General features: G+C 44.4%; 1 protein-coding gene and 1 long non-coding RNA gene across 4 annotated transcripts in view; one reads left to right on the top strand and one right to left on the bottom strand.

Moving 5' to 3' along the window:
- Positions 1-16,744, bottom strand: part of FAM184B (family with sequence similarity 184 member B) — a 320,510-nt gene that overhangs the window by 25,639 nt on the left and 278,127 nt on the right. The window lies entirely within an intron of this gene.
- The window catches only part of LOC138248563 (uncharacterized), a 327,877-nt gene that overhangs the window by 181,205 nt on the left and 129,928 nt on the right, over positions 1-16,744 (top strand). For both annotated transcript variants that reach the window (XR_011194601.1, XR_011194602.1), the window contains exons 2-3: positions 2,309-2,352; positions 2,504-2,570. This is a non-coding gene — a long non-coding RNA (uncharacterized lncRNA). The remainder of the gene's footprint in view (positions 1-2,308; positions 2,353-2,503; positions 2,571-16,744) is intronic.

Genomic DNA, 16,744 nt, shown 5'->3' with positions numbered 1-16,744 from the left:
TTAAATTATGAGCTCAGAGACCCCAAACTCCACATGTCCATCCGCTCCCAAAGGGAATCTACACTTTAATCAGATTTAAAGGTAGCCCCCATGTTAACCTATGGGAGGGACAGGCCTTGCAACAGTGAAAAACGAATTTAGCAATATTTCACTGTCAGGACAAATAAAACACATTACTATCTGTCCTGCCTTAACCATACACTGCATCCTGTCCTTGGGGCTACCTAGGGCCTACCTTAGGGGTGCCTTACATGTAAGAAAAGGAAAGGTTAGGGCCTGGCAAGTGGGTACACTTACCAAGTCGAATTTACAGTTAAAACTGCACACACAGACACTGCAGTGGCAGGTCTGAGACATGATTACAGAGCTACTCATGTGGGTGGCACAACCAGTGCTGCAGGCCCATTAGTAGCATTTGATTTACAGGCCCTGGCACCTCTAGTGCACTTTACTAGGGACTTACTAGTAAATCAAATATGCCAATCATGGATAAACCAATTACATACAATTTTACACAGAGAGCATATGCACTTTAGCACTGGTTAGCAGTGGTGAAGGGCTCAGAGTTCAAAAGCCAACAGCAACACAACAGGTCAGAAAAAATAGGAGGCATGAGGCAAAAAGATTGGGGATGACCCTGCATAAGAAAAAAAAAGTCCAACATATATAAATAGGAGGCAGGAGGCAAAAAGATTGGGGATGACCCTGCATAAGAAAAAAAAGTCCAACATATATATATATATATATATATATATATATACATATATGTTCACTGAAAGAAGGTTAAAGGTTAAGGTAACATTATATTTTCAGTGACTACATTAACGTTGTTCCCAATCCCCTAGTGTGCATGGCTAAAGGCCATGTGCAGCATGGGGTTAGCTGCCTGTTGGGGGGGGTGCCAAAGGCTGTGCCTGGTAGGGGGTTGGCTTTACATACGGTTAGAAGTTCACGGAAAGAACAAAGGTTAAATTAACGTTATAGTTAGGTGAATATGTCAGTGACTTTTTTTGTGTGACAAACAATAATGTTATGAACTCAAAAAAACACAGAAATTCACCTGTTACAATTAGCAGAGCTAACTGTAACTAGGGCCCCAGCGATGCACTGCTTATGACCTCACATGGATAGCTTTTTATATATGGATAGAACTCTGAATAGTGTCTATTTGTATGTGTTAAACTATTATGTTCGTTACTTCGTATATGTTTAATGTGAGGCAATTGTGTGTAAAAAGAAAATATAAACGAAAAAATATAGAAAATGAATAATATATATTTACACACAGGATTAAGGTATGGTTTCGCGTATTCCAATTATCTAATCAATAGCTGGTGGGGGCCTGTTGTTTGCGTTTTATAATTGATTGATCCCTCTCCCACCCAGGCTTTACTGGATCAAACCTCACTGTAGTTTATGGATTCCAGTGTGCGTGAAGTCACAGGAGGGTTCAGAGTTGATTCACAAAAAATACCTTAGCTATCCAGAAAAAGAAATAGGGGAACTACTAAAAAGACCTTCAGGTGTCAACTGTGAAAGGAAACACCTCAAATCTAACAGAACAAACTGAAGCAGAAAAAATGATTTGCCTTTAGAAAAAAAACAGATTTATACACACATACATGAGGAAGTAATCTTAGAACACTTGAGAAATGGTACTATGCAACCAGGTTTACAACTAGAAAATGTAACGGCTATCTTTATAGAAGATCCACTGTACCTTGGGAATTTTAGCTGCATAGGAACAGAGTGCTTCATGGATTGGATAGTCTTATTGATCAAAACAGCAGAACGCATAAGCAAAAAGTTGTTGGAACAAATAAAAGAACCTGAGCAAACTATAAAAGCCAATTTGGCAATTGCAGATGCCAAAGGTCTACTGCCTCGCATAAAAAAATAAATTGGTGCTTTTAAGACAGAAACAGAAAAAGAAGAAAAAGACATCATCAGTTTCTCAAAAGAACAGGTATATGTATACCTGAAGAAAGACTTCTATAATCAAGGGAATATTAAGCCTTTTTCTCAATATCAGGGTAGAGGTAGTAGCAGATGTCTTAGTGTTTTCAGACAGCTAGTCCTACTCTGACATGAATTTCAACGATTCAGAACCATCACCCAGCACCTCAGAAGGCTCTACACGAGGCCATTGTGATGGACAGAGTTCCAGGTGTGACAAAACAAGAAGTTTTATTTTGAATAATAGAGGTGAACAAGCGTATTTATTTGTCTTTAACTGCTGGGTATAGGGTGGTAGGATGTTTTCCGTGGTCTGGTCTTCACTCTCCTCTTTTCTGTTCCTTTTCCGTAGGGTGTTCCCCGGGAGGCACATGCGGAAAGAAGAGAACAGTAGCGGTAAGTGGACTAGGTACTTCTGTCTATTTGTTCTTACTGTAAGTCTGTCTTTTGTTTCTGTCTTATCCCACTATTCTTTTCAAGGTACTAGTTCTCCGAGTGATGCTTATGGTTAACATATATATTTTCTGTGTTTTTATTCCTTCTACAGTGCTCGTTATCCTGTGCGCGTTGTCTTCGGTGACTTATGCTACTAGTGTGTGCTACAGTGTTCATTGGTAAGTTTTCTGACCCTCCCCCTCCCCTTCGATTCCGATCCTTTCCCTCCCCTTCCCCTCGTTTGTGTTGTGCCTGTGCCCTTGTTTGTCTCTCTCTCTCTCCACTCTTTCACTCAGAGTCAGGGTCGTGGTCCCACGCACCTGTACTGCCACGCTTCTCCGGAAGCGTGGCGGGTTGCAGCAGGTCGTCCGACCGGTTGCTGGTTTTCGGGGCATCCGATGCTCGTCTCCAGCCGTCTCCTCCAGGGTACGAATGCTTCAGCTGCCTCCGGTTATTACTTTGGATCCGTCCTCTGCTTTCGGCGTCTGTCCTATTTCCTCCCGACTCCTCCTTTGGGAAATGGTTCACGGTTCCTCTATCGCCTCCAACTTCTTCCTCACAAACACCGAACGCCGTATACACGGAAAGGTAAACGGGGCTGCCTGGGCCCACCAGTGGCAGTGTCAGCACAAGCGAAGTCCGAGTGCGGGCGAACAGGTTCCAGCCCGTCACAGCCATTTTTTAGGAAGAGGACCAAGAAGGACCAAGAAGGGGAAGAACTCGCAGATGGATGATTTAGAAACAAGGAACAAGTAAAATACAGACCAGACAACAAGTGTAGAGATGGGGGAAAAGCAGTTAATACCAATCTATAACTTGTCAACAAAAATATTTGATGAAATCAAACAACGGGTATTGATCAAAAGTATCTCATTTGTACCCATGGAGAAACCTGAATATGCATGGACTCGCATTTAAATATACAGTTCTACTGGAAAATGAGACTGAAACATTTATTTTCCGAAGATGTCCTTCAATAGCTTCTCATGCCTAAGGAAACCATCAATGTTTTTCCCCCAACCACTAACTTGCCTTCAGAAATGGTTGCCTTTGCAAAAGTGGACCTACACGAGCTACATATTATTGAATCAAGAAAGGAGATATACCAAATATAATGCTGTGGATAGAATACAAAATGAGGAAATAATCATAAAACCAGCTGATAAAGGAGGAGCTATTGTTATAATGGAGCAGGAAATATGAGCAGGAAATCCTTTAGTAAATACAAGAATCTCACTATAGAAACATAGCGCGAGATCAAACTCCCTCAATCAGAGAAGAAATCACTGGATTGATTGAGAAAGGGAGTGTTCAGGGGCTGGTTGATAGAAAAAGAAAGAAACATTTCTGATAAACAAATACCCACAGACCCCAGTGATATATATCCTCACCAAGATCCATAAGGACCCCCAAAATCCACCAGACCGACCCATAATTTCAGGAATAAACTCAATCCTGCAACCCTTGGCAAAATATATGGATGTCTTCCTTAAACCACTGATTCATCAAATACCTAGTTACCTAAAAGACCACAGATATGCTGAGCAAGCTTAATCAAACTAACTTTGACTCGGAAATGAACCTCCTGGTAGCCACTGACATCACAAATGTATGTACAAATATTTCCCAAGAAGCAGGACTTGAAGCAATGGAATACTTTCTAGAAACAAGACCGTGACCTCATTAAGTACCAAGTGGTCCATACTTGAACTGGAATTGATTTGGCTTAAAAGGAATTTCCTTTACTTTAACACAAGCTTCTCCCTACAAGTAAAAGGAACTGCAATGGGATGTCCCTTTGCCCCAGAGATGGCTGTTACAATTGTATTTTGTAAGTTTGCGCCGATTGTGCGTCAAAAAACGACGCAAATGCGGCGCTAAAAAAGTATAAATATGGTCCTAGGTGTCAAGTTTAAAATGGACATCTAAAGGAAAATAAAATCTCGTAATGAGAGGTCCTTATCAAGACAGGAAGCCCTCATGTTAATGAAATTACGAACAACAGAAACGGCCCTCAATGAAATCTCAGAAATTGGCAATGTATTGTAGACATCAGACTCTGATAAAACAACAGAACAGCTTTTTTCATTTTAAGAAATGTAGGTAATTCCCGGAGAAGAACAGCAGATGACCACCAGGGAACTGAAACGCCATACCACTGCTTCCATTAAGAACTATGCAAGAGGAGAAAGATCAAGTGTCAAATAGGTCCCCAAAAGATAAATGGTGCATATAACAGTCAAAACAAACCATAAGGAATCCCCTCTTATGAGTAAGCGCAATGGAACTACATGTTCCAGAATACCATGCGCACCCAATCCACAAATCTATGCCACCACGATACACAGTGCTACAATTCCCAGTAACCCCATGGGTAACCGGAAGGACCGGGAGCCGTCACTGAAATTGTATGCAAATACATACACTTAAAAAATGAAAATGCCAAAACTTTCCAAATAAGCTGAATAACGGAAAGAAGACAACGAGATAAAACAAGGCACAGCGGAGTCACTCACGGCCAGCTTTAGGGCAGTGCGACCGGTGCAGTCTCACCGGGTGCTGACCTCAGTGGGGCGCTGTGTTTAACGATAACTTCCGAAACTTGCTATTTAAAATCACGTGCTGAAAAGTTCCTTGTGCATCCAGCCTTCAAGAAACAATTAAAATGGCAAGATAACTCTTGTGAATAATGTTCTTGCTAGATAGAGAGAGATTGTTTTTGTCAGTGGCAGTGGCAGTGACAGTGACTCATAAAGCACAGAGGATTAATGTGCCTGCTGCAAAGAACAGAACTATGTTTTATGTGGATAACTGAGTGGATCAGTAAAGCCGGCCTTTACAAGTGCTTTAAAACAAATGAAATGTATGTGTGAGAGGGTGCCGGGAGAGATGAGAGGTACTTATGCTAGGTGGTAGTGAGGAAATCCAAAGAGGTGGTCATGGGGTGGGGGCGCCAAAGAAGATTGCTGCACCGGGTGCAACCAGCGCTAAAGCCCGCCCTCGAGCCACTGTGACCATGAACAACGTGAACCGTAAGTGGAAGAGTAAACTGAGAGTGTTACCAACACAGAAGGATGTCAATAATGATGCAATATTCTCTTTGCCGCTGTGACTTGCCTTCCATGACCTCTTAAAAATGATACGTTACAGCAAGCACACCTACGTTTTCCTGGGGGCACTAGCACTGCATGACCTGTGTAAACAAGAGATCCAGTCACACTTCGAGGTTCATTCCCGAAAGGTATGCACTATGGGCATTTTTTTTTGCATGACTCTCGAGCCACTCTTTAGTGGGGATGGTGCTCAAAAAAGTACTGGTGCACAGTCGCGGCTGGCGACTCTGCAAAGTGGCGGGGCGGGGGGAAGCAAAAAAAAAATACAAAAAAATATATATATATTTATATATATATATATATATATATATATATATGGAAAATGTCACTTACCCAGTGTACATCTGTTCGTGGCATTAGTCGCTGCAGATTCACATGCTGTGCACATCCCGCCATCTGGTGTTGGGCTCGGAGTGTTACAAGTTGTTTTTTCTTCGAAGAAGTCTTTTCGAGTCACGAGACCGAGGGACTCCTCCCATTTCAACTCCATTGCGCATGGGCGTCAACTCCATCTTAGATTGTTTTCCCCGCAGAGGGTGAGGTAGGAGTTGTGTATGCTAGTAATAGTGCCCATGCAATGGAGTGAATGCGTATGTACATAATGAAGTTTAAAGTAATATATTTACAAATGTACAATTGTTTAAGATCTACTTCTAAGTGGCTACAGGCTCCCGGGGAGGCGGGTGGGCGCATGTAAATCTGCAGCGACTAATGCCACGAACAGATGTACACTGGGTAAGTGACATTTTCCGTTCGATGGCATGTGTAGCTGCAGATACACATGCTGTGCATAGACTAGTAAGCAGTTATCTCCCCAAAAGCGGTGGCTCAGCCTGTAGGAGTTGAAGTAGTTTGAAATAATGTTCTTAGTACAGCTTGACCTACTGTTGCCTGTTGAGCAGTTAACACATCTACACAGTAGTGCTTGGTAAATGTATGAGGCATAGACCATGTTGCTGCTTTACATATTTCGTTCATTGGAATATTTCCTAGAAAGGCCATGGTAGCACCTTTCTTTCTGGTTGAGTGTGCCTTTGGCGTAATAGGCAGTTCTCTTTTAGCTTTAAGATAGCAGGTTTGAATGCACTTAACTATCCATCTAGCAATGCCTTGTTTTGAAATTGGATTTCCTATATGAGGTTTTTGAAAGGCAATAAATAGTTGTTTTGTCTTTCGAATTTGTTTTGTTCTGTCAATGTAGTACATTAGTGCTCTTTTGATGTCTAATGTATGTAGTGCTCTTTCAGCTACCGAATCTGGCTGTGGGAAGAACACTGGTAATTCTACTGTTTGATTCAAGTGGAACGGTGAGATAACTTTTGGTAAAAATTTAGGATTTGTCCGTAGAACAACTTTATTTTTGTGTATTTGAATAAATGGTTCTTGAATGGTAAATGCTTGAATTTCACTCACTCTTCTTAGAGATGTGATGGCAATTAAAAATACAACTTTCCACGTTAAGTATTGCATTTCACAAGAGTGCATGGGCTCAAAAGGTGGACCCATGAGTCGTGTTAAGACAATGTTGAGGTTCCATGAAGGAACTGGTGGTGTTCTTGGTGGGATAATTCTCTTTAGGCCTTCCATAAATGCTTTTATGACTGGTATCCTAAATAATGAAGTTGAGTGCGTAATTTGCAGGTAAGCTGAAATTGCAGTAAGATGTATTTTTATGGAAGAGAAAGCTAGTTTTGATTTTTGCAAATGTAGTAAGTATCCTACTATATCTTTTGTAGATGCGTGTAAGGGTTGAATTTGATTATTATGGCAGTAATAAACAAATCTTTTCCACTTATTTGCATAGCAGTGTCTAGTGGTAGGCTTCCTAGCCTGTCTTATGACCTCCATACATTCTTGTCTGAGGTCTAAGTGTCCGAATTCTAGGATTTCAGGAGCCAAATTGCTAGATTCAGCGATGCTGGATTTGGATGTCTGATCTGTTGTTTGTGTTGTGTTAACAAATCTGGTCTGTTTGGTAGTTTGACATGAGGTACTACTGACAGGTCTAGTAGTGTTGTGTACCAAGGTTGCCTTGCCCATGTTGGTGCTATTAGTAGGAGTTTGAGTTTGTTTTGACTCAACTTGTTTACTAGATATGGAAGGAGTGGGAGAGGGGGAAAAGCGTACGCAAATATCACTGACCAGTTCATCCATAGCGCATTGCCCTGAGACTGATGTTGTGGGTACCTGGATGCGAAGTTTTGGCATTTTGAGTTTTCCTTTGTTGCAAATAGATCTATTTGTGGTGTTCCCCAAATTTGGAAGTAAGTGTTCAGTATTTGGGGGTGAATCTCCCATTCGTGGATCTGTTGGTGATCCTGAGAGAGATTGTCTGCTAACTGATTCTGAATTCCTGGAATAAATTGTGCTATTAGGCAAATGTGGTTGTGAATCGCCCAATGCCATATTTTTTGTGTTAGGAGACACAACTGTGTTGAGGGTGTCCCTCCTTGTTTGTTTAGGTAATATATTGTTGTCATGTTGTCTGTTTTGACAAGAATGTATTTGTGGGTTATGATGGGTTGAAATGCTTTCAGCGCTAGAAATACCGCTAACAGTTCTAGGTGATTTATGTGATACTGTTTTTGCTGTATGTCCCATTGTCCTTGGATGCTGTGTTGATTGAGGTGTGCTCCCCACCCTGTCATGGAAGCATCTGTTGTTATCACGTATTGTGGCACTGGGTCTTGGAAAGGCCGCCCTGGGTTTAAATTTATACTGTTCCACCATTGAAGCGAGATGTATGTTTGGCGGTCTATCAACACCAGATCTAGAAGCTGACCCTGTGCTTGTGACCATTGTGATGCTAGGCACTGTTGTAAGGGCCGCATGTGTAACCTTGCATTTGGGACAATGGCTATGCATGAGGACATCATGCCTAGTAGTTTCATTATCATTTTGACTTGTATTCTTTGTTTTGGATACAAGGCCTGTATTACATTGTGAAATGTTTGTACTCTTTGTGGACTTGGAGTAGCAATCCCTTATGCTGTGTTGATTGTTGCTCCTAAGTATTGCTGTGTTTGACACGGCTGCAGGTGTGACTTTGCGTAGTTGATTGAGAAACTTAGTTTGTGTAGGATTTCTATGACATATTTTGTGTGTTTTGAACACTGTTTTAGCGTATTGGTTTTGATTAACCAATCGTCTAGGTATGGGAACACATGTATTTGCTGCCTTCTGATATGTGCAGCTACTACTGCTAGGCATTTTGTAAAAACTCTTGGCGCAGTTGTTATTCCGAATGGCAACACTTTGAATTGGTAATGTATCCCTTGGAATACAAACCTTAGGTACTTTCTGTGTGAAGGATGTATTGGTATATGGACATATGCATCTTTTAGGTCTAGTGTTGTCATGTAGTCTTGTTGTTTGAGCAGTGGGATTACCTCTTGTAGAGTAACCATGTGAAAGTGGTCTGATTTGATGTAGGTATTTAATGTTCTGAGATCTAGTATAGGTCTCAGGCTTTTGTCTTTTTTGGGTATCAGAAAGTACAGTGAGTAAACTCCTGTGTTTAATTGTTCTTTTGGTACTAATTCTATTGCTTCTTTCTGTAGCAATGCCTGAACTTCTAGTCCTAGAAGATCTATATGTTGTTTTGACATACTGTGTGTTTTCGGTGGGACGTTTGGAGGGAATTTGAGAAATTCTATGCAATAACCGTGCTGGATAATTGCTAAGACCCAAGTGTCTGTTGTTATTTCCTCCCAATGTGTGTAAAACTTGGTTAGTCTCCCCCCCACAGGTGTTATGTGTTGGGGATTTGTGACCTTGAAGTCACTGTTTGTTTTGAGGAGTTTTGGGACTTTGGAACGTTCCTCTGTTTCTTTGAAACTGTCCTCCTCTATATTGTCCCCGAAAACCTCCCTTCTGATACTGGCTCTGGTAAGTGGGCTTTGTTTGTGAGGTTGTGACTTCTGTGGTCTGCCCTCGAAACCCCCCTCGAAATTGTGTCTTTCGAAATGTGCCTCTGCTCTGCGGGGAGTAGAGTGCGCCCATGGCTTTGGCCGTGTCAGTGTCTTTTTTAAGTTTTTCTATTGCAGTGTCCACCTCCGGCCCAAACAACTGCTGTCCGTTGAATGGCATATTCAGCACAGCTTGCTGTATCTCTGGTTTAAATCCTGATGTACGCAGCCATGCATGTCTCCTTATTGTTACTGCTGTGTTGACAGTTCTAGCAGCTGTGTCTGCAGCATCCAATGCTGATCGAATTTGATTATTGGAGATATTTTGTCCCTCTTCTACCACTTGCTGCGCTCTTTTTTGGAACTCCTTTGGTAAATGTTCAATAAGGTGTTGCATCTCATCCCAATGGGTCCTATCATATCTGGCTAACAAAGCTTGCGAATTTGCGATACGCCACTGGTTTGCTACCTGTGCCGCCACCCTTTTGCCTGCCGCGTCGAATTTTCTACTCTCTTTATCTGGAGGTGGCGCGTCTCCTGAAGTATGAGAGTTGGCTCTTTTGCGCGCTGCTCCAACTACAACAGAGTCTGGTGATAGCTGTTGTGTGATGTACACTGGGTCTGTTGGTGGCGGTTTATATTTTTTATCTACTCTTGGAGTAATGGCTCTCCCTTTGACAGGCTCCTCAAACACTTGTTTGGAGTGTTTTAGCATTCCGGGCAACATCGGCAGACTTTGATATTGACTGTGCGTAGACGACAGTGTATTAAAAAGGAAGTCGTCTTCAATGGGTTCTGAGTGAAGGCTGACATTGTGAAATGCTGCTGCTCTTGATACCACTTGAACGTAGCCTGTACTATCCTCTGGTGGCGACGGTCTCGCTGGATAGCATTGAGGACTATTATCTGACACTGGTGCGTCGTAAAGGTCACATGCGTCAGGGTCATCTTGACTCATCCCCGTATGAGTTGGGGATTGCATCATTGGTGGAGTGGCTACCGGTGATGGTTGTGGAGAGTGATGTGGGGATGGTGGTGGTGTTACTTGTTTAGCCACTTTTGCTTGTGGCTGTTTGTCCTTGTCTTGGAAGGCAAGTTTTCGTTTTATTCTGATTGGAGGAAGAGTGCTGATCTTCCCTGTATCTTTTTGAATAAAGAGCCGCCTTTGCGTGTGATCTGGCTCTATTGTCTCTAATTCCTGTTGAAATCTGTGTGTCTTCATTTGTGAGGACAGTCCTTGTTCCTCTGAATAGGAACTTATTTTCGGTTCGGAGGCCAGATGTTTCGGTACCGAAACCTTTTCGGCTGCTTTTTTCGGCTCCGACGAAATCTTTTTTACTTTCGGCGTAGTGCCATCTCGGTGCCGACCCATTTCGGTGCCGCTGTCTCGATGCCGAATCTTTTCGGAGCCACTCTCTCTGGCCCGAGATTGCTGTGTGCCGGTATCTCGACCGGAGTCGGATGACTTCGACACCAGCTCGCCCTTTTTCGGTGCCGATGGACGGCCACCTATTTTTCGGGTTAAGCCATGGCCTGTTGGCGGTGGCGTCCCCTGGGCTTTAGCAGTCTTTTCGTGAGTTCTTTGTTTCGACATCTTACTCACGGTTTTCGGCATTTCTTCGGGATCGATCTCCTCCGAGTCCGAATCCTGGATGGAGAATGTTTCTTCCTCCTCCTCGAAACGCCCTGTTCCTGTCGGCGCCAACGCCATTTGCAGTCTTCTTGCTCTTCGGTCCCTGAGTGTCTTCCTGGACCGAAACGCTCGACAGGCCTCACAAGTATCCTCCTTGTGTTCTGGTGACAAACACAAGTTACAGACCAGGTGTTGATCTGTATATGGATACTTGTTATGGCATTTTGGACAGAAGCGGAATGGGGTCCGTTCCATCAGCCTTGAAGAGACACGTGGCCGGGCCGACCAGGCCCTGACGTGGATCGAAAAAACCCCAAAGGGCCACCGGAGCTCTTCTTAATTCGGTTTCGATCTGTTGTAACTAACCCGATACCGAACGCAAACAATACCGACGATTTTTCCGAGATTCTAACTAACTTTCCGACCCGAAACACGGAGCGAAAAGGAACAAGTCCGAACCCGATGGCGGAAAAAAAACAATCTAAGATGGAGTCGACGCCCATGCGCAATGGAGTCGAAATGGGAGGAGTCCCTCGGTCTCGTGACTCGAAAAGACTTCTTCGAAGAAAAAACAACTTGTAACACTCCGAGCCCAACACCAGATGGCGGGATGTGCACAGCATGTGTATCTGCAGCTACACATGCCATCGAACATATATATATATATAAATTATACTTACCTAGTCGCTGCGCTGCTGCAGCGTCATCGCTGTCGCACTCCAGGCACAGGTTCCCAGCCTGCCCTGCACCAATCATGACGCTGCTCAGAGCAGCGTTATGATGGGCTGGAGAGCCCTGGCTGGGTGCTCCAACGCAGACTGGGAGCTGGGGCCGGCTCTCTCCAACTCGGCTACACAGTGCTGGTTTGGAGAGAGCCCTTGTGTGCATGTGTGTTTGGCCGGCCCGAGACGGCCGGCCGAACTTACATGTGCACTGAGGGGAGTGCTCTGTGCACTCCCCTCACTGCTCATCACCTCCATGGCACCACCCCTTTAGAAATAAAATCACAATAAATAGCGTTTATTGTCATTTTGTTCCTAAACGTTTGCAGCTCCTGCTGCTGCTGGTGGTGGGGTGATGCTCCTCCGCCCTAACGGAGTAGCTGCCCCTGCTGGCGCATACACTTCAAGTCCTCAAAGATGCCTTGTAACTCATAGAGGTGTATGAACAGTATCAGACCTCTTAGCCTTTAGGTGTGTATTCATTTTTTAACATATTATTCCCCTCCCTCTCTATTGCGTCTGTAATTTATTTATAGAGTCCAAACCCAGAGAAATAATGTGGTGCCCTGATGATGACCTCGTAACAACTAACATGCCTAGAGTTTGTGGAGGTTGAAAGGCATTTGGCAAACACAGCATAGGGAACCCTTGAATGGCCCTTCTTGCATTCTTTAAATTATTAAATCACAATCATTACTGAAAAAATGATTACAATTAGTGAAGAAAGGGTCAATACACAGACTTTAATCCTCAATACACTAATAGACTCTTGATGAACTCTTTCAAGCCAATCCAGTGATTTGCGTTACGGATATTATTTTATATATGGATAGGAGTCTAAACAGTGTGTATTTGTATCTGTTAAACTATTGAATGTAAATGACTTATGGTGTTTAAATATTTTCTTGGGTGGAGGGAATCACCAAGTTCTTCGTTTTTTGTACTTCAAAGTGGCTTTTCTTTACTTTGTATGTGTGTAAAAAGAGGTGTGCGCGACCCCCTTCCTGAGCAGGTATTGGCATCAGTGACTCCACTCCCCAGCGCCACTCAAACAAATAAAGGGGAGGTGGGCCACATGGCCCCTCCTCCCTGAGCCTCAATATGCCCCGGGGACACCATCCCCCAGAGCTAGTCTTTCAAATAAAGGGGAGGGGGCATATGGCCTCTCTCCCCAGGCTGATTACGTTCTCAGAAACTCCATACCCTGAAGCCCCTTCCCCTAGGGCACAGTATGATTTTCAGGGGGAGTAGGAGGCACGTGGCTCTTCCTCCCCGGGCAGATTTCGGCCCCAGAGACCCCATCCCCCAGGGCCAGGCACAATTTTTAGGGGGAGATGGGCAACCTCACCCCACCTTTACAGACCCCTTCCACCAGGGTCCAGCACTGTGAAAGGTCGGTGCCCTGGTGCTAACTCAGGGCATCCACCATACTCTCGTTGGAGGCCACAGGGGGAGCTCCCGTGGCCCTAGTCAGCTCCCCATATTCAGCTGGAGCCTGGCATTGCTCCCTCATGCAGGCAACAGCTTACAATGCGGCTCCTTCCTGGCGGCAGCATTATTTTGATCTGTTTACCTCCCATTTCAGTGTGGGCAAGGAAACAGACAAAAAGTCTGCTCCCAGCAGGAAGAAGCATTTTTAAAGCTCCCACCTGCTTGGAGTAGAATTTGTGTTTGTTCCTGCTGAGCTGGAGTTTTGAAAATGCTCCCGCAAGTGAGAGCAAACACAGGTTTCAATGCCTGCACTGGTGCCAGCAGCAAAATCGCTATGCCCTGGGGATGGTCTTCCCAGGACATAGCATCTGAGCCGGTCCAGCGGGATAGGGTTCGTGGGCCTAGCTCAGGGAGGAGGTGGCCCATGGGAAAAAAGGGGGGTTTCCAAAATAGAGTTTCCCCATGATACCGCAAACATCTGAACTTTGTCAGACCAAGCATCCTTGGCTTGATTTTCCTCCTTCAATATTTGTCTTCAACTCTCCTGTTTTGGGTGCAGCCCCCCTTCCTTAAAGTAATCGGCCCCAGAGGTGGGCTCCGTGGGTCCTTCTCTGCCCTTGGGACCTCTTACTCCTGCGGGAGTCAGACTTCTGCAAGAGCGAGCGCTCTGATTGGCTGCCAGCAAGATGAGAAAAATTTTTCTGGTAGCCGTTGCAGCACTGGGGGACTTAACCCCCTGTCCTGAACTTTTAAAAAAAATATATAAGGGGGCATGGTAGGGATACCAGGGGCCAAAATAAAAAAAGGAAACAGCAAATTTTGCTGCAGTCCTGTGAGAGTCCTACAGGATTGTGACCAAAAAATTAAGTGGTGGCCATTTTATTTGTAAATATATGGGGAGCCACAGGGACCCCATCCCCCAGGGCCAGGTATTTTAAAGGGGAAGAATTGCGCAGCTCCCCTCCCCAAGCCATTTTGGCCCCGGGGACCCCATACCCCAGGGCCCAACTTAATTATCTAGAGTAGAGGGTGCATGCCCCCCCCCCTCCCTCTGAGCCGCTCCGAGACATTTTTGGCCATAGGGTCCCAGGTGTTTTCCAGACACATAGATGCAGGTTCTCATATTTCACTGTGTGACATTGATGTTCACATCTAGTGTTACTAGTGTGTTTAATCACAGAGGCCATTGTAATTGATGATGATGATTTATCTCTAGTACTGAGTGTCTATCCCTGATAGTAGGGCTTGAATGTAGTGTAACATAAAAATGGTTAAGGTATAGCTAAATATCACATTCACCATTCTCTATGTGATGTTATATAGACATTCATCTGAAATCTCTTTATTGCCTGGCAATTTATAAATGATGTCATTTGAGATGGCATGAGTATTGTTATGAATGCTATGATTTTATATACTATTAGTGATGTAATATGCAGTAGCAGAGAGTAGAGTGGTGCATGGTAAAGACTGCAGTACGGTGGTGTAAAATAGAGTGGAGTGGCGTAGAGTGGACTGGAGTAGGGTGGAGCAGAGTGGCATGGAGTAGAGTACAGTGGCTTGGAGTGGCAGAATAAAGTGACATACAGTAGAGTGGTATAGAGTACAGTGGTGTAGAATGCTGTAGCATAGAGTAGTGAGGCATAGACTGAAGTGGGGTAGAGTAGACTGGAGTAAAGTGGCATAGAGTGAAGTTGGGTAGATTGAAATGTGGTATAATGAAGTGGGGCAGATTAGAGTGGCGTAGAGTGAAGTGGCGTAGAGTAAAGTGGGGTACAGTGAAGTGGGTAGAGTATAGAGGCATAGAGTAGGGTAGCGTAGAGTAGAGTTGAGTGGCATACAGTGAAGTGTGGTAGAGTGAAAGGGGTAGAGTGAAGTGGGGAAGAGTACAGTGGAATTGAATGAAGTGGGTTAGAGTGGATTTGTGTACAGTAGAGTGTCATACAGTAGGATGGAGTAGACTGAAGTGGAGTACAGTGAAGTGGGGTAGAGTAGAATGGTGTAAAGTGAAGTGGGGCAGAGTCAACTGGGTTAGAGTGAAGTGGGGTACAGTAGAGTGGTGCAAAGTAGCGTGGCATACAGTACTGTGGTGTAGTGTGAAATGGGATACAATTAAGTGGTGTAAAGTGGGGTAGAGTGGTGTAAAATAAAGCTCTATTGAGAAGAGTGGTGCAGAGTAGATACAGTGGGGTAGAGTTGTGCAGAGTAGAGTCATGTGGGGAACAGTGAAGTGGGGTACAGTAGAGTGATGTGCAGTAGAGTGGTGTACAGTAGAGTGGTGTACAGTGCAGTGGTGCAGAGTAGAGAGCAATGGCATACAGTGCAGTGGAGCAGAGTGGCGTAGACTGAAGGGGAGTACAGTGGCTTGCAGTGGCTGGCATACAGTAGAGTGGTACAGAGTACAGTGGCGTTGAGTAGAGTGGCGTAGAGTACAGTGGCAGAGAGTCAAATGGGGTAGAGTAGAGTACAGTGGAGTAGAATGCAGTGATGTAGAGAAGAGTGCTGCAGAATGGAGTAGAGTGGGTTCAGGTGGCGTACAATACAATGGTGTAGAGTGGCATAAAGAGTGGCATAGAGTACAGTGGCATATGGTGCAGTGGTGCAGAGTATAGTATAGTGGTGTGCAGTGGAGTACAGTGGCATAGAACAGTGGTTCTTAACATTTTGACTTCTGTAGACTCCCACCTAGTTGTTACTGAAACCCAGAGACACCCACTGAATCATTATTGGAATCCAAGGGCCCCAGTGAGTCATTACTGGAAGCAGGGGACCTGGGTGTTGGAAAGTACCATCTTGCCTGGCATGTTACCCCCATTTTTCACTGTATATATGTTGTTTTAGTTGTATGTGTCACTGGGACCCTGTTCACCAGGGCCCCAGTGCTCATAAGTGTGCCTGAATGTGTTACCTGTGTAGTGACTAACTGTCTCACTGAGGCTCTGCTAATCAGAACCTCAGTGGTTATGCTCTCTCATTTCTTTCCAAATTGTCACCAACAGGCTAGTGACTATTTTTACCAATTTACATTGGCTTACTGGAACACCCTTATAATTCCCTAGTATATGGTACTGAGGTACCCAGGGTATTGGGGTTCCAGGAGATCCCTATGGGCTGCAGCATTTCTTTTGCCACCCATAGGGAGCTCTGACAATTCTTACACAGGCCTGCCACTGCAGCCTGAGTGAAATAACGTCCACGTTATTTCACAGCCATTTTACACTGCACTTAAGTAACTTATAAGTCACCTATATGTCTAACCTTTACCTGGTAAAGGTTAGGTGCAAAGTTACTTAGTGTGAGGGCACCCTGGCACTAGCCAAGGTGCCCCACATTGTTCAGGGCCAATTCCCCGGACTTTGTGAGTGCGGGGACACCATTACACGCGTGCACTACATATAGGTCACTACCTATATGTAGCTTCACAATGGTAACTCCGAATATGGCCATGTAACATGTCTATGATCATGGAATTGCCCCCTCTATACCATCCTGGCATAGTTGGCACAATCCCATGATCCCAGTGGTCTGTAGCACAGACCCTGGTAC

The sequence above is a fragment of the Pleurodeles waltl genome, chromosome 1_2 (assembly GCF_031143425.1).
Source record: "Pleurodeles waltl isolate 20211129_DDA chromosome 1_2, aPleWal1.hap1.20221129, whole genome shotgun sequence".
NCBI lineage: Eukaryota > Metazoa > Chordata > Amphibia > Caudata > Salamandridae > Pleurodeles > Pleurodeles waltl.
Note: the sequence above shows the minus strand (reverse complement) of the source record. Positions and strands in the feature narration are given on the sequence as shown.